The 20256-nt window shown below is 41.8% G+C and overlaps 1 protein-coding gene across 4 annotated transcripts in view; it reads right to left on the bottom strand.

Moving 5' to 3' along the window:
* CNOT4 (CCR4-NOT transcription complex subunit 4) overlaps positions 1-19299 on the bottom strand; it is an 88578-nt gene extending 69279 nt beyond the window's left edge. For all 4 annotated transcript variants that reach the window (XM_075934354.2, XM_075934366.2, XM_075934359.2 and 1 more), the window contains exon 1: positions 19068-19299. The gene's annotated coding sequence lies outside the window, so the exon portion shown is untranslated. The remainder of the gene's footprint in view (positions 1-19067) is intronic.
* Between the last annotated feature and the right edge of the window lie 957 nt (positions 19300-20256).

Raw genomic sequence — 20256 nt, 5'->3', positions numbered from 1 at the left:
CTGAGGGCAGGAACAGCACTTGAGCCTTCCTCCCTTCCCTCCAGTACTCAGAATTTTTAAAGGGAAACCGCCCTGCAGCCACATTCCTGAGCAGCATGCAGGTGGGTTGAAACAAGTGGGGAACCTGCCTAGGGCTCTCCGCAGCATCCGTGGGCCAGGTCCAGTTTCTTGGTGGGATGGATCCTGCCCACGGGCCATATTTTGCCCAGGCCTGCTTTTAGGACTGCTGAAATAAATATAGGAGGGTTGCCTATATCAAACCTATTCATGCTTTATACAATCAATACAAAACATTTAATCTTTTGACATGAGGCTCAGAAACAGGTACCTTTCTGTAAATTCTGAAAAGAAAATTTTATATCTAAACTTGTCTTAATGTGGGTTTTACACATTTAACCCAGAGCCCTCAATATTCTTGGGTGATTCAGCTGTGTTAATATAAAAAACAAAAGTTGTGCTAGGGACAACATCCACTACACATCTTCTATAGAATTTATGTAGTATGCTAGTTGTCCTCCAACAAATGTCTTCCCCTGTGCTGGCACCATTTCACCACTCAATGACTGTTTTCCAGGTCATTTATAATTTATACTTGCCATAGACTTGAAGTGTAAAGTTAACATGATAGAGGTTAATAGACTGCTAGTCTTGTCACAGATTCGACTACGTAACAAAGCATGAATTTCACAACATTGTACCTAATAGAGCAGGGATGGGAAACCTCAGGACCAATGTGGCTCCTGGCTTGCCTGGTATGGCCCTTGACACTCCTCCCCCCCCCCCCCCCCCCCCCAGGCTGGAACACACAAAAATCTCCTAGCCTGGATTTTCTCTTCCCCTCCCCCCCCCCCCCCCCGGTATGTGAGGGGAATGTGGGTAGTGTCTCTCCTCAGAGGCCACATCAGTGAGGGGAAAGTTTTTTGGGGGATTTTTGCTTTGCTTGCATGCAGCCCCTAACTGATTTTTCTGTAGGTCAGAAGCCCCTGACCCAAAAGAGGTTCCCCACCCCTGCAATAGAGCATCAATTTAACAAGTTAAGTTTTCAGGTACTCTATGAGCAATTCGGATACAGGCTAACTAAAATGATATAACATTTGAAATATTCATATAGGCTGTAACACATGGAAGCATATACTAGGGGTGTTAAAATGCATTTATTTTTGAAAATATGTAACCACTGAATTTTTCAGCAATTACAAGTTCACATGCCAAGGGGAAGATGGGAGCCTGTGCTCAGAAAGCCAACACACAAGTTCCTGCCTTCCACTCTTGCTGCTGCCTCTGCAGCGCAGGGGAGAGGCACAGACATGGGTTCCTGCACTCCCACCACAGCCCTCCCATCCGCAGCAGGTGGCTCTGGGAGATGGGGCTGGCCAAATCACCAGATCTGGCCTAAAAGTCCCCCTTAAGTGCAGCAGCAGCCGCCACTTTAAATGTGGTTGCTCTATTCTGGGAGCAAGAAGGGAGACTTTATGCTTTGTCCTGCCCCTCAGCAAAATCTCCCAGCTTCTACTGGCCAGTTTCCAACCAATAGCAGCTGAGATACTTTGCTGGCAAGAGGGGCAGCCAATGAAGCCTCCTCCCTCCCTCCCGTGCCCGGAGCAGTCATGTCGAGCAGCTTGCAACTGCAGCCTTCTGGTTCCTGAAAGGCTTCTGACTGGGAGCTGCCTAGGTAAGCGCCTTCCAGCTAGAGCTTGCCTCTGGCACTCCCACAACTACCTATCCCAGGCCATCACCCAAACCCTCTGCATCCCCTTCACACAGGTCACAACTAGGGATGTTAAGTACTAGTGAATTATCTGATAAACAGATGCTTATCAATCACTTCATCCTCCCCTTGCAGACATAGGCCCTGTCTAGAGCCCCTTCCTCAGGTCAGAATCTTCTCCTGCACCCAAACCCTCTTCTGGACTTTGCACCCCAGTTGTCTGTCCCTGATCACAACCCCTCCTTCACCCAAACTCCCTCACACTCCACACCCCCTCATCTACCCAGTCTCCCTTCTACACCCAACCTCTGTCCCAGACCCCAAACCCCTTCAGTAGAAATGCAACCCTTTACCACTTGCCAAAATGTTGGAGTGGCCCCCATTAAAAATTATTGCCCACCCCTGCTCTCCAGACACACCAACCTTCCATCTTCCTTAGCTAGTAGAGTTAATTATCGATGGTGTGCAGAAAAGAACATTGGTTCTGTACAATGCTTTTTTTCAAATTCCCTTCGCTAGGTGTTTAGTTAATATGAGGCAAGGAAGAGAAAACTATTGGCTACTTTGATTACTGCTTTGTGGATGGAGATCAAAATAAGGGAAATGGTATATGGTTTGCATATAAAACTTTTACGCTGCACACCTAAGCAAGGAACAGAAAAGTTTAGCAGTGACTAATTTTTAACAAAAGCTTCTGCTAAAATTATCGGTGAAATAGTTAATGCTGACATTTTAAATTAATGATAGAAATGTAGCTGTGTTAGTCTGGTGTAGCGACTATTTTCTTCCACTATTTGATCTGAGGAAGTGGGTCTGGCCCACGAAAGCTCATCATCTAATAAACCATCTTGTTAGTCTTTAAAGTGCTACATAGTCCTGTATTTTATTTTAAGTTAAGCTTCAGTTAATATCCTACTGAAATGAATAAAACCAACTGATACCTCCTATTATGACATCCTTTATATAGTGTGCTGTACCTAAATTCTTCATCTTTTTTTTAATCAAAATTCTACAGAGTTCATATGTATCATGGGGGCTTTTCAGAAGTTCAGTGCCCTAACAGTTACTGATAAATGGATCAGGGTCTTCACCTCTCAGAAGGTAACAGTCTTATCATCTACTTTAGACTTCCCAGAAATCTGGTATAGCTGAAGAGGTTCACACTCTGCTTGATTCATTCATTACCTTGGGAATGTACAGAATTTCTGTTAGAACTAATTATCTAATATCTGGATGCTAGATACTTAACTGAAGAATGACAATTCACAAATTCCTCACATTCCAAGTGAATCCCGGATACTATGGGTAACGACACTGAAAACTTAACTGCTCTACTGTCCTTGAAGATTCATAATAGCGAAGTAGGCAGCATGCTCTTGTTTTCAACCTTTGCCTAACTTTTTAATATCTACTTCTGTCACCCACCTCGTTACAGCAGATTTTTGTAGGTTTATAACAATTACATTTTAGGAATGTCATCCTGCCATAAAACACACGCACCTGCCCTCTGATGTATTTTGCTGATCCTGAGCTTAATAAATTAGCTGTTCTCTGTGGTTATTTGAACTATGTTAAGGGAACCTGCAAATATTTTAGGGAGAAAATTCACCAAATTCTATTAAAGGTAAACAGCTAGCTTAAAAGGATATTCAAACCAAACAACAAAAATTCTAGTTAATGCCATTCTCCATTCTTTCTACAGACAAATGGGTGTTTGATTAATTTTTTTCTTAAGTGTTTCTAAAACCAGGGCACAGACAAATACCAACTTGCACAACCAAATTTATTTCACACTTGTACAGTGCTCAGTTATTTTAAGAACACTCATAAGGGCAGTTTATCGCATCAAGAATGAATCTACAGATATTGAAAAATAATTTGCTCCCAATTTTCTAGTTCTGAATAGAGAAGGTTTACCTAATAAAGCATTTTTCACACTACAGGAAACAAAGGGAACCTATTTTAGTTTCAAACCTAAAATTGGCAACAGTTAGTCAATATAAGATGATATATTAAGTACAGATCATTGAACCCTCCAGTGTACTTACATTTGTCCAATCTGTTATTTGTTGATTTCCAGATACCAGGTTTTTTTATGGTCTGAATATTTTCCTCAAAAAAAATGCCAAAACTCAACTCAGTTTTTGCTCTGTCACCACACACAACGAAGTCAAAAATGGCTAAAGCAAGGGCTCTATCGTGTGGTCTGAACTCAGTCTATATGTCAGCAAGTTATGTAAGTGTCTTTAGGCACAGATAACATCTTTCACATACAAACTTCATAGTTCCAGCTCACTGAACTGTGTAGAACTTGTGAAAAGAATAAAAGCTAGTACAACAAATGTAGTGTCAGGCATGCATAAGAGACTGAAACAACTTCTTAAAGACTAGACAAAGAGACTATCTATTGTCCAATATCCCTGAAGATAACTTTGAGGAGTGCACTGAAGATGTAATCTGGGAAAATGGGTGGAAGCAAAAAGCAAAAGTTGCTTGCAGAAGATGGGAAACAGAGAAAAATCATTCTTAAACTAAGTAGTCTCCACTGCTGAAGCTGCACATTGAATAGCCCAAAGACACCAATAGTGATGAAAGAAATGTATAAGAAAGGAAAAGATGAAGGGCAAAGGGTAAGAGACAATGGTTATGGTCCTAAAGGTGTCTTGCATGATTCTTCTCTATACTGGTTGTGTTGCGAATGCAAAGACGGTACCAATCTAGCCTTTATCTCTGTGTATAATTCTTTATCAAAAGTGACAACTGTGCCAAGCCATTCAGGACCCCTCATTAAGCTAAAATCTCTCAAATTCCCAACAGTGGTTATGAACCAGGGATAAACATTTATACTGAAGACATCTTGTAAGCATTCTTAAGGTGCAGCATAGTTTAGTCAATCCAAGATGACAATCCAAGGTGGCACAAGATTTTTTTTTCGATGCGAGTGACAGGAGGGATTCTCATTTATTGTACATATATATCTTTACTTTTTTTGCAGTTCATTTCAAAGCCACCACAGATATTCTTAAATTCATTCGTCATTGCAGAGATGATAGGGAAAAACTCCACAACAATTTATAGAAAAAAGTTATTCTCATATAACAAAGTTTAGTGTCTAGGCATAACACCTGTGAGGATTACCTTTCAGACATTATCCTGCACAAGTCTTTCCTACCAGTATTACTAAAGTGACACACGTAAAGCAATGCATATTAAGTGAGGTGCATGCTGTTTGCACGCAGCATTGACTATAAGAGCAGTATGCTCCCTATTTATCTAACCAAAGTCCTGTTCTAGTTCAATTCGCACGACAGCATGAAAGTGCAGCTACCAATATTATCCATCTTGAGTGGCCTGCCTTCCTCTCAATGGACTGCAAGTGGCCGTTCACTAGCGCAGGCTGCCCTTCACTGCTTTAATGGGATGTCCAAGTTGCATCACAAAGCATAATACATGCTAGGAACATGCATTGTTAGTTGGACTCCAAACATGAAGCAGTCATAAGAAGCTGCAAGTGCTGTGATCCCATTAAATATAAAAGATGTCGTCTTATACTGGTTTTAATACCCTTTAATCCTAAGTGATTGATTTGTGAAGATGTTACATACTCTTAACCATTTTCTTGTCAATGCTGCATTCCTTCCTTATGTTGCTTGCATTCCAGTCACACTTTTCCAATGCTATCCCATAAATGCGTGGTTACTACTCCCAAACTGCCTTTTGTAAAAAACAGTCTAGAAAGTAGTTTACAGAAGAATTATTGCAAAGCTAATTCTAGAAAGGAATATGCCAATCTACTTGATTTTAAAAACAGCAAGTGCACCATGTTAATCAAAATAATTGAAATATTAGATATGCAAATAAGCCTAAATCAACTCAGCAGCTGCACTCAGAACAATAATCTATGCAAAATCATTGTTTTAATGTTTAGAATTCCATTTCTCTTGGCATAAGGAAGCATATTAATAAGAATCAGGATGGGTTATAGGATCTAATATTTTCAGCATCTATTACATTCATGTTTCCCACACATGATGACTACACTGCAAAAAGTGTTACCTGTAATACCAGATTCCATTTCTCTATGAAAAAAGTCAGTGAACACGGTTTAATTCTCATCTAAACTTTAATACAAATGTCCATTTTCCAAAGTTAGTCTTGAAACTATAGCAGTGCCATTTGAAGTGTTGTATATAGAAGTGAAGAATAAACTAATAGGTCAAACTGGGGATGTTTAGGTATTGTGCAAATGAATAGCCATGTAACTGCTGTCAGTCCCCGCACAAGACAGATGGGAAAGGCCACAGGAACTAGGAATGTAAAATCCTATTTAAAATGTTAACTGGTTAAACGGTATGTTTAACTCATGTGGCCTATCACACCCACCACACCACTGGCAGAGGGTTGCTATGGCCAGGCACTGGTTAACATCACACACTAAGGGTATTGCTCACTGGATAACCAGTTAACCGTTTACATCCCTAACAAGAACCAGAAAGCCTTCAAAGACACAGTCTGGGCAGTGGTAAAGAGAAGAACTCAAGACTGCTGAGGAAAGACTATAGAAGACCAACAGAAAGATATGATCCTCCTTAGAGAAATGTTATGCTGGAAGGAGAGCACTTGTAACCAACCCAACTCTTCCCCATTAGTTGCCCGGGTAGTATGTGTACTTATGAAGAATTCTGTCCATGTGTTCCTCTTATTCAACCCAAGTGAAACTTTCAAGGCCAGGAAACAAGGCTCCATCTCTCCCTCTTCAGAATGTAAACTTTGTACATTCTGGCATTCACCCAAACCAGTGATCTGATGGAGATGTAATATCATTATATGGAAAATTATTAAACTTGTTCATAATTGACTAAATTAAAATGTAACTACACGATAAACCTCTAAAATCCTGGACTGTCTGGTCCAGCAACAGACCACAGATATTGCTGGATCACAGAGCTCCAACTGGCCAGGTTCAGTGACTGGGCTGGCAGTGAGGCCAGCACCCAGGAGACAGCCCTGGCCAAGTGAGCAGAGCTGGGAGCAGCCCTGGTCAAGCCAATACAGTGGGGGAGTGCAACCCTGGCAGGGTCAGACACAGCAATGCCCAACACCCCCAGCGTGGTGGGAAAATTAGTCCCCAGATGGGAGTTCAGCCCCAGAAGAGCTGAGGGCAATGGGGTCGACAGCTGGGAGGGTACCTTAAACCTCCCCATGTCCAGCAAGCTCCAGGGTTCAGGACCACTCAGGTCACCAGGGTACCAAACCAGGGAGGGACCTACCTGTACTTCTGTACAAGGGCCTTTGTTGTTTTGATGACTGTTCTACTCGGACATTCGTGGTCACTGCCATGCTACTGCCAGTGTATCAGCACTTCAAACTACTTCTAAGGTTTTTTACAATCTGTTTTTATTTAAGTTATTCTTATATAGACCATACAGAAAAAGGACTTCTATCTTCTATAGTATTAACCATATGCCAATCCACTTAATTCTTAATGCCCTAAGGAAATATTACCTAGCATGAAGGGCAAACAAGAAATGTAATCTCAACCAAAACAAAAACAAAAACAAAAAAAATCCATGCCACAGTGTGTGTCTAATACACATACCCTCTGTTCCAGCCTCAAAGTGCAGAAGCGATAGGCTGTTGAGTCAGGACTCAAACACCTCTGAGATTTGATCTATTTGCTAAGGGCAGACACATACCTGCAGTACCATGGACAGGGTATGGGAAAGAGGGTTAGCTTCCTACCACTTCTGTGCATTTAATTCTGAATCTTAGATGGTGCATTTCTCAAAGTTGCTGGCCAGACTGTTCTATAAAATGAAGTCTTCTAGTTAGATACAGCCATAGTAATGAAAGATTGTTCTATATCACAAGTGTTTTTCAGCCTTCGCTTAAAGAAGGCTCTCAGGAAGAAAAGGGTTCCCCTCCTTCCCCATTGCCGTTCTATAAGCAGATTCTTCTATGCTAAAGCTACCAATCCATTTCATACATGGTAGGACTAGACATTTTATATGCAGACCAGTCAATAGGCATCAGAACTTCCAAATGGCTACTGAACCAAGCAGATTCACACTCAAATTATGATCAGCTTGGGCCCATATCCTCAAACTATTCAGTCTGAGAATAGACTTACAGAACAATGCTTACTAATCTACTAGGCTACGTCTACACTGGCGGGTCCTTGCGCAAGAACTCTTACGCCAGAACTCTTCCACATTGCCATGTGCTTTTGCGCAACAGCATCTATGGCAGTGTGGACACTCTCTTGCGCAAGAAAGCTCTGATGGCCATTTTAGCCATACGGCTTTCTTCTGCAAGAAACCCCTGCCGCCCGTCCACACTGCCCTCTTGCGCAAGAGAGCTTACGTTTGTTAGAAAAGAGCGTAGCTCTTGTGCAAGAAGCCCTCTCTTCCCGCTCTTTACTGGGAATCTTTTTGCACAAGAGTGGGCGGGTAGTGTGGACGCGTTGCAGAAGAACGGCCATTCTTGCACAGGAACCCGCCAGTATAGACATAGCCCTAGAGTTCTTTGAGGAAGGTCAAACAAACATGTGGACAAGGGGGATCCAGTGGATATAGTATACTTTATATACTTAGATTTCCAGAAAGCCTTTGACAAGGTCCCTAACCAAAAGCTCTTAAGTTACCAGAGATAAGAGGAAAGGTCATTTCATAGATTGATAACTGATTAAAATACAGAAAATGAAGGGTAGGAATAAATGGTAAGTTTTCAGAATGGAGGGAAGGTAACTAGAGGGGTCCCCAAGGGTCTCTCCTGGGGCCAATCCTATTAAATGTATTTATAAATTATCTAGAGAAAAAGGTAAGTAGTGAGTGGCAAAATCTGCAGGTAACACTTCACTGCTCAAGATAATTAAGACCAAAGCAGACTGAAGAGCTTCAAAAACATCTCACCAAACTAAGCAATTGGGCAAAAAAAAAAAAAAAAAAAAATTAAATTTAATGTTGATAAATGTAACAGTGCACATTGTGAAAAATAATCCCAACTATACATACAATATGATGGGGACTAATTTGGCTACAACTACTCAAGAGAGATCTTGGAGTCATTGTGGATGGTTCTCATACAATATATTGTATATTTATTCTTTTATGTAAAAGAATAAATGGACACAAATCAGACACTAGGAATGGCAATATACAAAAACCTGTAGGAGAACACTTCAATCTCGCTGGACACACGCAGATTTAAAGGTAGCCATCCTGCAGCAAAAAATCTTCAAGACCAACCAGACTTCAAAGAGAAACTGCTGAGCTATACTTCATCTGCTAATTTGACACCATCATTTTAGGATTAAACAAAGACTGTGAATGGCTAGCCAACTACAAAAGCAGCTTCACCTCTCGGTGTTCACACCTCCAGATCAGCTGCTAGAAGTGGGCCTCACCCTCCCTGACAATTAACCTTATCTCCAGCCTTATTCTGGCCTGCATATTTATACCTGCCTCTGGAAATTTCCACTACATGCATCTGAGGAAGTGGGTCTTTGCCCATGAAAGCTTATGTAGACAACCACTTAACCTCAGGAAGATTCTTACCAACCACCACAGGACATACCACATTAATACCAACCGTGGAACTTTCCCTTGCAACAAACCCCATTGCCAACTTTGTCCACATATTTATTCTGGTGACACCATCACTGGACCTAACCATGTCAGTTATATGATCAGGAACACATTCCTGTTCATCCAGAAATATAATTTGTGCCAACAGTGGCCTTCTGCTTTGTATATTGGACAGACTTCTCAGACACTTCGCCAAAGAATTTATGCCCACAAATCAGACATCTTCACAAGGAAAACAGTTGCTTTTCATTTCAGCCTCCCTGGACATAGTCTTAACCTTGCTACATGCATATTACTTCAAAGATACTTTAACATCAGATTACAGAGGGAAACTTCAGAACTTTTTCATCCTTAAATTTGACTCTTCATGAATGGGCCTTAAAGATGCTAATTACCTTAACCATTAAAAAGATAGCTTCCCACTTATCACCTCTGATTAGCCTTTCATTGACTCAAATAGCTATTCCCTCCCTTCCTCTCCCTCACTCCACCTTCTGTACTAAATCTGATTTGTCAGTTTAATAATGTGTTCACTTTTTTCGTTGCATTCCTTTGGTATATACTGTCATGCCCAGGGCTCGACAAATAATACAACCTACTCGCCATGGGCGAGTAGGTTGTAACCCAGAAGAGCCAGGTTCGGGAGATCTGCGCATGCGAAGATCACCGGACAGCTCAGCTGGCGAGCCCTGGTCATGCCAATTCTCTTCCAGAATATGATCTGAGGAAGTGGGTCTGGCCCATGAAAGCTCATCACCTATTAAACCATCTTGTTAGTCTTTAAAGTGCTACATAGTTTTTCATTTTGTTTTACCAATACATCTGTTAGTCTATAAAGTGCCACAAGACTACTTGTCAAAAATGAGTAGGGGTCTGGAATAGGTTTCATATGAAGAGAGATTAAAAAGACTTGGACTTTTCAGCTTAGAAAAGAGGAGACCAAGGGGGGATACAATAGAGGTATATAAAATCATGACTGGTGTAGAAAAAGTGTATAAGGAAAAATTATTTGCTTCTTCCCATAAGAACTAGGGGTCACAAAATTAATAGTAGCACGTTTAAAAACAAACAAAAGGAAGTTTTTCTTCACTCAGTGCACAATCAACCTGTGCAACTCCTTGCCAGAGGATGTGGTGAGGACTAGGACATTAACAGGGTTCAAAAAAGAGCAAGATAATTTCATGGAGGTTAAGGCCATCAATGGCTGTTAGCCAGAATGGGTAGGAATGGTGTCTCTAGCCTCTGTTTGTCTAGAAATGGATGACGGAAGAGGGATCATGTGATCATTACCTGCTGTGTTCACTCCCTCTGATATTGGCCACTCTAGGCAGACAGGATAATGGCCTAGATGGACCTTTGGTCTAACCCAGTATGGTTGTTCTTAAGTACCATCAGATTTTACCAGAACTACTGGTCTTTGCTCTGAGTAATTCCCTAGAGACAAAAAGGAGAAAAGCTTATAATGAAACTACATCCAGACTTTCAAAATGGCAGGGTAAAGGAATACAGGTTAGATGTGAAGACAGACATACAGTGAATTGGTTACAAGTAGGGATGCAAGTGACTAGTTCAGTAGCATATGCTTAGCAATTGAGTTACTACTCAACTAGTCACTTCCCCAACCCTGCTACTTCTATCAGAGACAGCAAGGGGAGGGAGCAGAAGCCGGTTCCCCCCAGCACCATCTTCCCGGAGAGGTACAGATGCCCGGTCCCTCATTGAACCAGAAATCAGCTGTCCCTGCACAAGCCCGGTCACAGACGCTGCGCCTCTGCCTTTTAAACGTAGTAAGGGCCACCAGGCTCTTACATTTAAAAGGCAGAGCCACAGTGGTATTAGTTCCTAAGGCCAAGAGCTACAGTTCCCCTCCTTATCGACTACTCGATTAACTTAAAATTTAACATCACTAGTTAAAAGGGCAAAATCTTAAAGTAGTGAGTCAATGTTGGAGGTAATTTTGTTTATTATAGTAAGGAATAGTTATTAGACCATGAGCGAGTCATTTTCAGCACAAAGAAGAATTAAGTGTGAAGTTTTCTGAGAGAAAACCTCTATGTAAAACTGAAAGTTTACTAATGATTAGGACACTAATTCCATGAACAAGTATTAACTTAATATTTAGAAGTGAACAAAGTAAGAGGTCCGATTTAAATCTTAAGTTCAATTTAAATAAAATTGCATAAATAAAAACGTACTCTATACAACCTTCGTTACAATATTCAAGTCACATCATACCTCATCTGGTATTTTTTGGATTCAAGACTCAGTTTCAAGTGCAGATGTTTATATCCACATTATATCCTTAGCAAAAATCATTGGCAGCCTTTTTTGTAAGATGGACAGGCCGGGGGTGGGGGGGGGAGGAAAGGAGAGAATCTATACAGTACATTAGTAATTATACTATAAAGTAAAAGTGTAAGGAATTTACAAAGTCTATGACCAGAGACAGAAATATAAAGTAGCCAGCCAGTCTTCTACTTGTGCAAAGTTCTACCATGGGGAATTTAGCTAATTCTTCATATGGAGGGACTGTTGTGTTATTTGTATTACTCAAGCATTGCTACTGTGGCTGACTATGTAGTTTACAGGCTCCAAGAACAGCATCATGTAGTCCTAGACTAATTATAATGGCTGTTTTACGAGACTTCAAAGAGAGGTGAAGACTGGATGACAGAATCCTGAAAGTTATAACAAAAGACATAAGCTATATCTAGACAAGTCAAATTTTTTTTAAATAACTCGATACAAGAAAGGTGCATTTTAGTATGTTCTTGTTATTCATTTGTCTTTTCACAAAGAGCAACATTTTAGGAAGCCTATTTTAAACTTGGATCAAGATTATAATTCCACTATATACAGCCGGTCCCCAAGTTACAAACAGGTCATGGACCAAACACTTGGCGTAAGTTGGACCCCATTGAGTTACATTGCGACCGCGCTGTTCGTAAGCGCAGGTCACGTTTGTAACTTGGGGACTGCCTTTACAACCGCTTAATGGGAGGTTTGGTCGTAAATGCAAACGGTCATAAATCGACCATTTGTAACTCGGGGACCGGCTGTATTCACATACTTAAGCATTTAATGATGGATCTTGCATTTAATGGTTATGAACCACTGTAGTAACAAACAGGTAAAATTTACAAGGATTGCAGGATGCTTTGGCACCTGTACACCCGAGGGAAACTCAAGCGTGATAGTCTTAAAAAAACATTCACTCAAAACTGTAGGACACAGAACAATGGGAATTACTGTGATCAAATGTCAGCCTCTGGTTCCACTAGTCCCAAAAATACAAATGTTACACCATACAAAACTCAGAAGTTGGGAGTAGAAATGTAGAAGTATAACAGTTTAAATCAGGGATGGGCAAAAGAGCTGCTGTGAGCCAGATCTGGCCCACCAGGTGATACAACCCATGGAAGCCCTGTCACTCCCCCACCCCCAGGCTAGTTAGGGCCTGGGGCAGAAGGTGGAGCGCACAAAGTCTCCTTCCACTGCCAGGGGCATGGACACCTAGGGGGAACACCCACCCCCCAAACCAATCATGGTTTGTGGGGAAGCATCCTGTCCCTGTCCCTTCCAGAGCAGCCCAGGGCCATTTCAAAAGTTTCTAAAGTGGCCTCCCCGCAAAAAATTATTGCCCACCCCTGGTTTAAACAGTTAACTGATAAAAGCATGAGCTTATTAGTTACTGTAATAGTTACAAGCAAGTTCCCGGTCCTGCTCCCAGGGAGCTGGCTGCCGCACCATGCCGCTGACTCTGCAGTATAAAGCTTACATTACAATGCAGCCAGCTCTTTGTGAGTAGACACTAAGAAAGCACCAAAATATTTCTGCTGGTGCTAAATCAGACTAAGGCGAAGGCACCTCTGAAACAGAATACATAACAGAATTAGCTGTCTGAATGCACGTGCACCCTTTCTTTTCCCATACTCCGATGCTTCTACAAACTGGTAATCTGACACTCCCCCGCCCCCCACTATAAACCTCAAACAATGGGATGATGCTGTCAAATGCTAATCAAATTTTCAGTGAAGTTACCTACCAACATTCTCCCAATCAAGACATTTTAAATGCAGTGGAAGCTGTATTAACTGATCACTCAAGAACAGATTAAAAAGGTAGGGCTTTTAATAAAGGACACTAAAAAAGAAAGCTGAAAGGAACCCCACAAAGCAAAATTGTACTTGATTCTGAAACTTGTTTGCAGATCACTTAATATACCAACATTTCAGCCAGCTGAAATGTGTCATGGAGGTTTTAATGTACAGATTTAATGCAACCAATCATCTGCCCATCTATTACCAATTAACTGCTATCTGGTGATTGAAAGTAAACACTGCGTTAGAAGAAAAAAAAAGCAGAAACCCCTACGAACACACTGCACGCAATGTGAACTTCACAGTGAAGTCAAAAGTAGTTGAGCTGTTTCATCCAAAAAGGTAATGCCATGTTTTGAATCAGTTCTAGTTTCTCTAATCACAGAAAGGTATCTTAAACTAGCATTGTACAGTGTTATCTTGGAATCTTTGGTGCTCAACTAGGACAGGTGGTCTGCATGAAGTTTCACTGCGCTATATATTTATATAAACAGTCATTCTAGAGGCTTCAGGTTATACTTCAGGTCTCAGGATGATAGCTATAATATAAATAGATAGAACAGGTCTGCCCTACAGCATAGCTGGATGGCTTCAAATCAGTTTTTAAATGGCAAATTTTAAAACTTGTCAGTAACCTTTGTTACAGTAATGAGCTATTCACAGTTCTAGTAGCAGTAAGCTACCTTTTTTTTTTTGCGCAAATGAAGACTTTTGAAGGTAATTGTAAATCCGGATTGCTTGAATTTCCCAAATTTTGTCTTAAAAGAATAAAGGTTTAACACGTCACCAATGATGAAGCCACATACACAAAAAGTTTCAACTTAACAGATGACTACTGAAAAATTCTTTACTGCTGCTTTCAAGGACAAAAATAAGCTATCATTTGAAAACAAGTCGTCTCAGTTGTAAATGCCCTAATCCTTAGGTTTTATCAAAAGCTGAAAAGAAAGTTTTGTAAAAGGGTCAGGGTCCAAATTAAAGGAAGGACCCTCAATAGAAGTTTTTACAAGATTGGTTGCTTTACAGAAAAGCACTTGCATTGATCCACAAAAGTCACTAGCAAAGCTGGATGGGTTTTATTAGGCTTATTTCTTGTTTTCACTAAGGTTTCTTTACACAATTCTGGCAGTATAAAATAGGGATGTGAAAGGTTAATCGGTAAGCATCACCCATTAAGGGTGATGCTTACCAGTTCGAGTTAACCAGCTCCCGACCCACCATAGACAAGGGGTTGCTCCAGCCCCATGGGGCCTGCCATGTATGGGGCTGATCCAGGCTTCCCCAGAGCATCCCCCTTAATGTTAAACTTAATGTTTAACCAGTTAACCATTTAAATGGGAGTTTACAACCCTAGTAATAAAGAAGCCTTAATGCAAGTGAGATTCAGGCCCATAATATCAATACAACAGGAAACATTTAAACATGTCTCAACTACAAAGCAAGATGACTTAGAATTTTGACCTATTGTTTTCTTACTAGTTATGGGGCTACCAAAAGACTATGATAATATGAATAGATGGTGAAAACTAAGGCCAGGTTGATACTACAGACTTATACTGGTAGAGCTTCTCCCACCAACATTATTACTGCCTCTTGTGGAGCTCTCCCATCAGCATAGTAGCACCAGACATTAAGACAACCCTTCAGTCTACATTTTATTTCAAGCACCACTGAAGAAGAAACAGGAGAAAAATAAGGGGGAAAGGAGGTTTCTACCTATTATTTTAAATCAATGGGTACTCAAATATATTATAATCATAATAAAGCTTCAGATCTTTTACTTTAGCCCTGCACATCAGTTCATCTCTTATTTGTTGCACTGAATAGAAAAAATCTTTAAGTACTCTTTACAGACATTTAGTTTCTACTGTTAAATTCCCTCTCCACCTCTTTTCCGAAGTTGTGGATCTAAATTATACTACAAACCAGAAAACTTAAGTGACAGCCACAATACACTTCCATTTTCTGCTCCAAGCATTCCCTTACACAAAACCCTCACTCACTTGCAACTTTCTAACGAAAGCCACGTAAGATACCTCTATTTTGACACTACCCTTCTGCATTCCAATCCTTAAATTCTGTAAAATGTATTTTAAATTAGAGCAGCTCTCCAAAGTCAAGAAGGTAAGCAAGCAACTGTAGCATTACTAGGCCAGATTCTAATAACGGGAAAAAAATCTCATCTTCATGGAAAGTACAATACAGGCAGTCCCCAGGTTACGTACAAGATAGGGACTGTAGGTTTGTTCTTAAGTTGAATTTGTATGTAAGTCGGAACTGGTACATATTGTAGGGGAAACTCTAGCCAAACATTTCTCCAGAGCTCAGTTTTATTCTCCCACACCTCACTTCCCTCAGTCTTTTATTCTCAAGCTGAGGTGTCTGCTGAGAAAAGCCGCTCTGTGTCTCCCTGGTCTGCTGGGGGGAAGCAACTAGTGCAGGGTTGCCTCACCCCATTTGTAAGTAGGGATCTGATACAAGTCGGATCCATGTAACCCGGGGACTGCCTACAGTTTATACTTTCAGTAGCCTTGACCAATTATCTAACCTAAAATTAATACACACCGCTCAATCTATACTGACAATAGCAAAGTAACTTTTAAAATTACCTTAGTCAGAGATGCAAGTTGCCTTCAACTGATTCCCCACCTGGTGGATATTTTTTGCAGTCAGGTTTCCAATGCAACAGATAAGTGACCACCTTATCACTTTTATAGTATGCCAAGATGGGCTATTAATGATCAGTCTTCTCAGTGTCACTGTTTTACCCTACCAAAAGTTATATCTGCTTTCCTTGGATAGTTACTAGTTTAATGCAGACAAGTATACAGCATGACAAAATTGCTTAGGAGTATTCTTACATTGAGAAGTTAAATTGCCACTTATCACTCCCTCTAACCAACATTAGTCAACAAATTATATCTTGGGCTACAGAAGAGCTAACAAGATTATGGAGCTAATAAGATAGCCTGTAGCCTAATATCCTGAAGTGTGCAAAGCCAACAACTAGGAATAAAATGCTTTTTGGATGCTTATTAAAGTACTTACTTCCAATGCTGTCATGTCTGGGCAATGTTAGCTCTAAGGTTGCTTATTTTAAATCAGGGAAATAATTCACAATGGAAGTTTCTGGTTCCTTAGATAACTGTAGAAAATGTATGTATTACTTTGTTTCACTATCTTTCTGCCAAGTGGTTTATCCTGAAATGATGCAGTTTTAGTTACAGAAGTGCTTTTATTCAATCCACCATCCACCACCAACACTGTCCTTTCATTTCACCTGGAATAAGAATTCCCACAAGGGTGCCCCCAAATCTTGCACTCCCTCCAACACAGCAGAACCACACAAATCCTGACATGGCCCACCTCAGTACTGAGTAAGCAGAGGACCTGAACTCTGTTCCTAGCTCTAAGGATGCCAGATGCACCAGCTTGAACCAATCATTTACTTCTATGCTTCTGATTCCCCATTGGCCAGACAGGAATAATACTTACCTTCCCTTGTAAAGCACTTTGACATCTACAGACGAAAATATTTAAAAACACAGTATTCATCTGGGAATATCTGCATTAGGTTATAAACTGTGGTCAATAGATCAGAAGTAGTTCACAGAGAAGGGCAATACTATAGCTCTGAGTCTTCTTGCTGAGAGAAAAGGACAGAGTGCAGATGTACTGAAAATGAACAGCAGATATATTGAGACTGAACAGCAAAGAATATTATTAATTTTATCAAAAGAAACACTGCAAACTAAAAACTGCTAGAAATATGAATACTTCAAAAAAATCACAAGAAAACAATTGCTTAAGTCATCAGGATGATATACAATTGCAACTAGGATGAAAGGTGGTCCATATAGTCTATTAAGATGTTGCTCAACCTTGTGAAAGAGTGGTCTTGCCATACGTTGAAAATGAACATAATTGCTTAGCAAGATATATTCAATAGATCTCACAGCTTACAAAATAGATTTAGTTGTAGAAGGCCCAGAATACAACTTCAAACTGTCTGCTTATAAAATGTATTTACACTATGTCATCCATCTGAAATAAACAACTTAAAAAAACCCTACAGCCCTAAGCCTCACAAGTATTTGTACATTTTCTGTAACCAAAATATAACTTAACCACACATAACCTAAAAAACTTGTAATGAGAACTTTTTAAAGGAAAATATGCAAGATAGAATAAGAGTGCATTTTATCCGCAGCACCCCTTCCCATACAATAGCAACCCTCTCCTAAAATGAGCTTTCCTTGCCTGTCAGCCAAGTATGACTGCCAAATGTTTCTAAACCCACACATGTGTAAGTCTTGTTTAGGGAATAGTATCTATTACTGGGTCTTAAAACCCTTAAGGAATAATACGCTTCACTTTAGAAGTCAAACAGACTATGTGCTACTTCTCTTATTAATGACAGCACTGAGAAACTAGAAAGATGCTCAAGGTGCATATTTGGGATATTCATGGGCCACCTCAACTTCATCCAACCTCTCAAGTATACTGCTTGTTTGCACTTTTCTTCCTTTTTATAGGCTGTGTTTCTAGATAGAAAAGGTGGAGTGGAAAACAGCGTGATTCTTCCATAGACTTGCCTTTGAGTATTACAGCCTATATTTTAGTCAATATCTGTGATTATGTTCACATCAGTGGTCAGATTTTGACATTACACTTAATCTAGACATTTTAAAACTTAGAATGTAACAGTACCGTAAATAAGCACAGTAAGTATGCTATATGCCAACATAACCCTTATAATATTTTGTTAGAGGTTGGCCAACCTTTCAGGATTTGCACATCCAACTTAAAGAGTAACATATCCTACACAGTATTTGTTGCCCTCCTAATAACTTCACATTCTACATTGTCCCAAGCACATAGGCCAAACCCATATGAATTCTCTGAGCTGTAGCACTGAGTCTAGTAGGATGACTCTCCAGTGCACATCCTCTCTTTATTGTGCACATGAAAGCACCACCAGCTCACATTGAAACTGGCAGGCACAGCGTATGGCAATCAGGGAAACATGTGAGCCTATAGCTTTGTCATTTCCTTCTCCTAACCCACCCTTTGAAAAGGTTTCTGGGACTTGGTATGTTTTATAAGCCATGGAAAGTTAATACAGATTTGCTAGGAGACAAACCTGAGAAGATTAAATGAACTGTCCAAAATAATAGGATAAAAAGAGGCGGCTGCCATTTACCATCTGTCTCCCACAAAAGTGAGAATCAGAATAAATGGAGCCCAGTTTTGGGGAGGGGAAGGGAGAACAGAGGAAATTTCCACCGAGCCATCAGTGAATCCCACCGAAGTAGATAAGCCAAGCCACTGCGGCCTCCCCCAGAGACAGGAGAGGTGGGGTGGGGTGGGGTCAAACGCTCCCGGGCACAGACCCCCTCCTCTCCCACGTCCCACGCCGGCAGCCCCTCGGTGCCCAGCTCACACAGCGGGCTCTGCCTCCCGCCTCCTCTTCCTACTCCGCGAGGAGGCCGAGAAGAGGCGGCCCCTGGGCGAGCCGCGCTGCCGGCCCGACCCCCCTGTTACCCCCACCCCCCCAGCCAGCGGGCCCCTGGGGGCCAAGCCCGGGGAGGGGGTGGGCTGAGGCCTGCGCCGTCCCAGCGAAGCCTCCGCTCTCTCGTAGCCCGGCTCCCCCGGCCGCTGCCGCTCACTCACCCGCCTTCCTGCTCCCTCCCAGCCCGCGCTCTTTCCGGCTTCGCGGCGGGGGCGGCAGCGCTGGCGGGCGGGACCTGTGGCAGCGCCGGGCCTGGCGGGACGGGGCGGAGTGGCGCCGACAACGACCTTTATGGCAGAGACGAGCAATCTGCGGGCTCCGTGCGCTCCGCCGCCAGGCCGGCCACCATCTTACATTAGGGAGACTGCCCTGGACGCCGCCTCCAACGCGCGTGCGCACCAGCCGTCAGGGGGCGGGGGGAGACGTGCCGCCAAGGAGGCGGACGCCCGAGGCACGATGGGACTTGTAGTCTGGCTAGGCAGGACACGGGGCTGGAATGCGTGAACCTCACCCTGCCAGACTGGGGTTGCAGGGTTCTTCCGCTGGCTTCTGTCTGGGGTCTCGGCACCCCCCTTTCCCACCGTGACTCCTCTGCCCTGGATCGCCATGTGTTCACTGTGCCCTGACACCGCTTTCTGCTGCGCCCCCCATCACCGTGGCGTGCTACACTCATCCAGCCTTACCTGTCTCTTTAACCTGCTCCACCTGGTCTTCCCCATCTCCCTCCACCACTTGCCATGAGTTTTAACCTGTTCCACGTCTCAGCCTTGTCTTCTCCTCGTCTTCACCCTCCAGCCTGCCATATAGGCTTTAACCTCCTCCTTTCTCAGCCTCATGCCCGCTCCAACCTACGTTGCCCACCGTTTGCACTTTACACCTGAAAACTGGGCGACCCACTCACATTTATTTAGAAGGCAAAAGAGGAATATTTCTGTAAAGTCAGCTGTTATGCTGAGTTAGAATTTTGGCTTTTGTCTGACTTTGCTTTGTTTCCCCAGCTCAAAACAAGTTGGATCTTTAGTCCATGTAGTTAGATCTCTTTTAAAAATCACATTACCAGATATATTTCAAGGAATAGGATTTAGTTAAGGGAACCTGTTAAATTCTTACAGCAAATAGTTTTGGGCCTGAACCTGATCCCAATGATTTCAGTGGTTTTTATGGGCCTAATCTTCTTTCTGCTGATGTTAGTGGACAGTGTTTGCCATTGACTTAAATGGAAATACATTTCATAGCAACCATTACACATTTAACAGGTATGAGAGAAGAATCTCAGGTGTGTGAGATTATGTTCTCAGTGTTCTGCTACCTTATCAGGGATCACAAATATTTGCACTCTGATCTCCCACT

Source organism: Pelodiscus sinensis, chromosome 1 (assembly GCF_052426305.1).
Source record: "Pelodiscus sinensis isolate ZL-2025 chromosome 1, ASM5242630v1, whole genome shotgun sequence".
NCBI classification, from domain to species: Eukaryota; Metazoa; Chordata; order Testudines; family Trionychidae; genus Pelodiscus; species Pelodiscus sinensis.
This window is presented reverse-complemented; position numbering and strand designations above follow the sequence as displayed.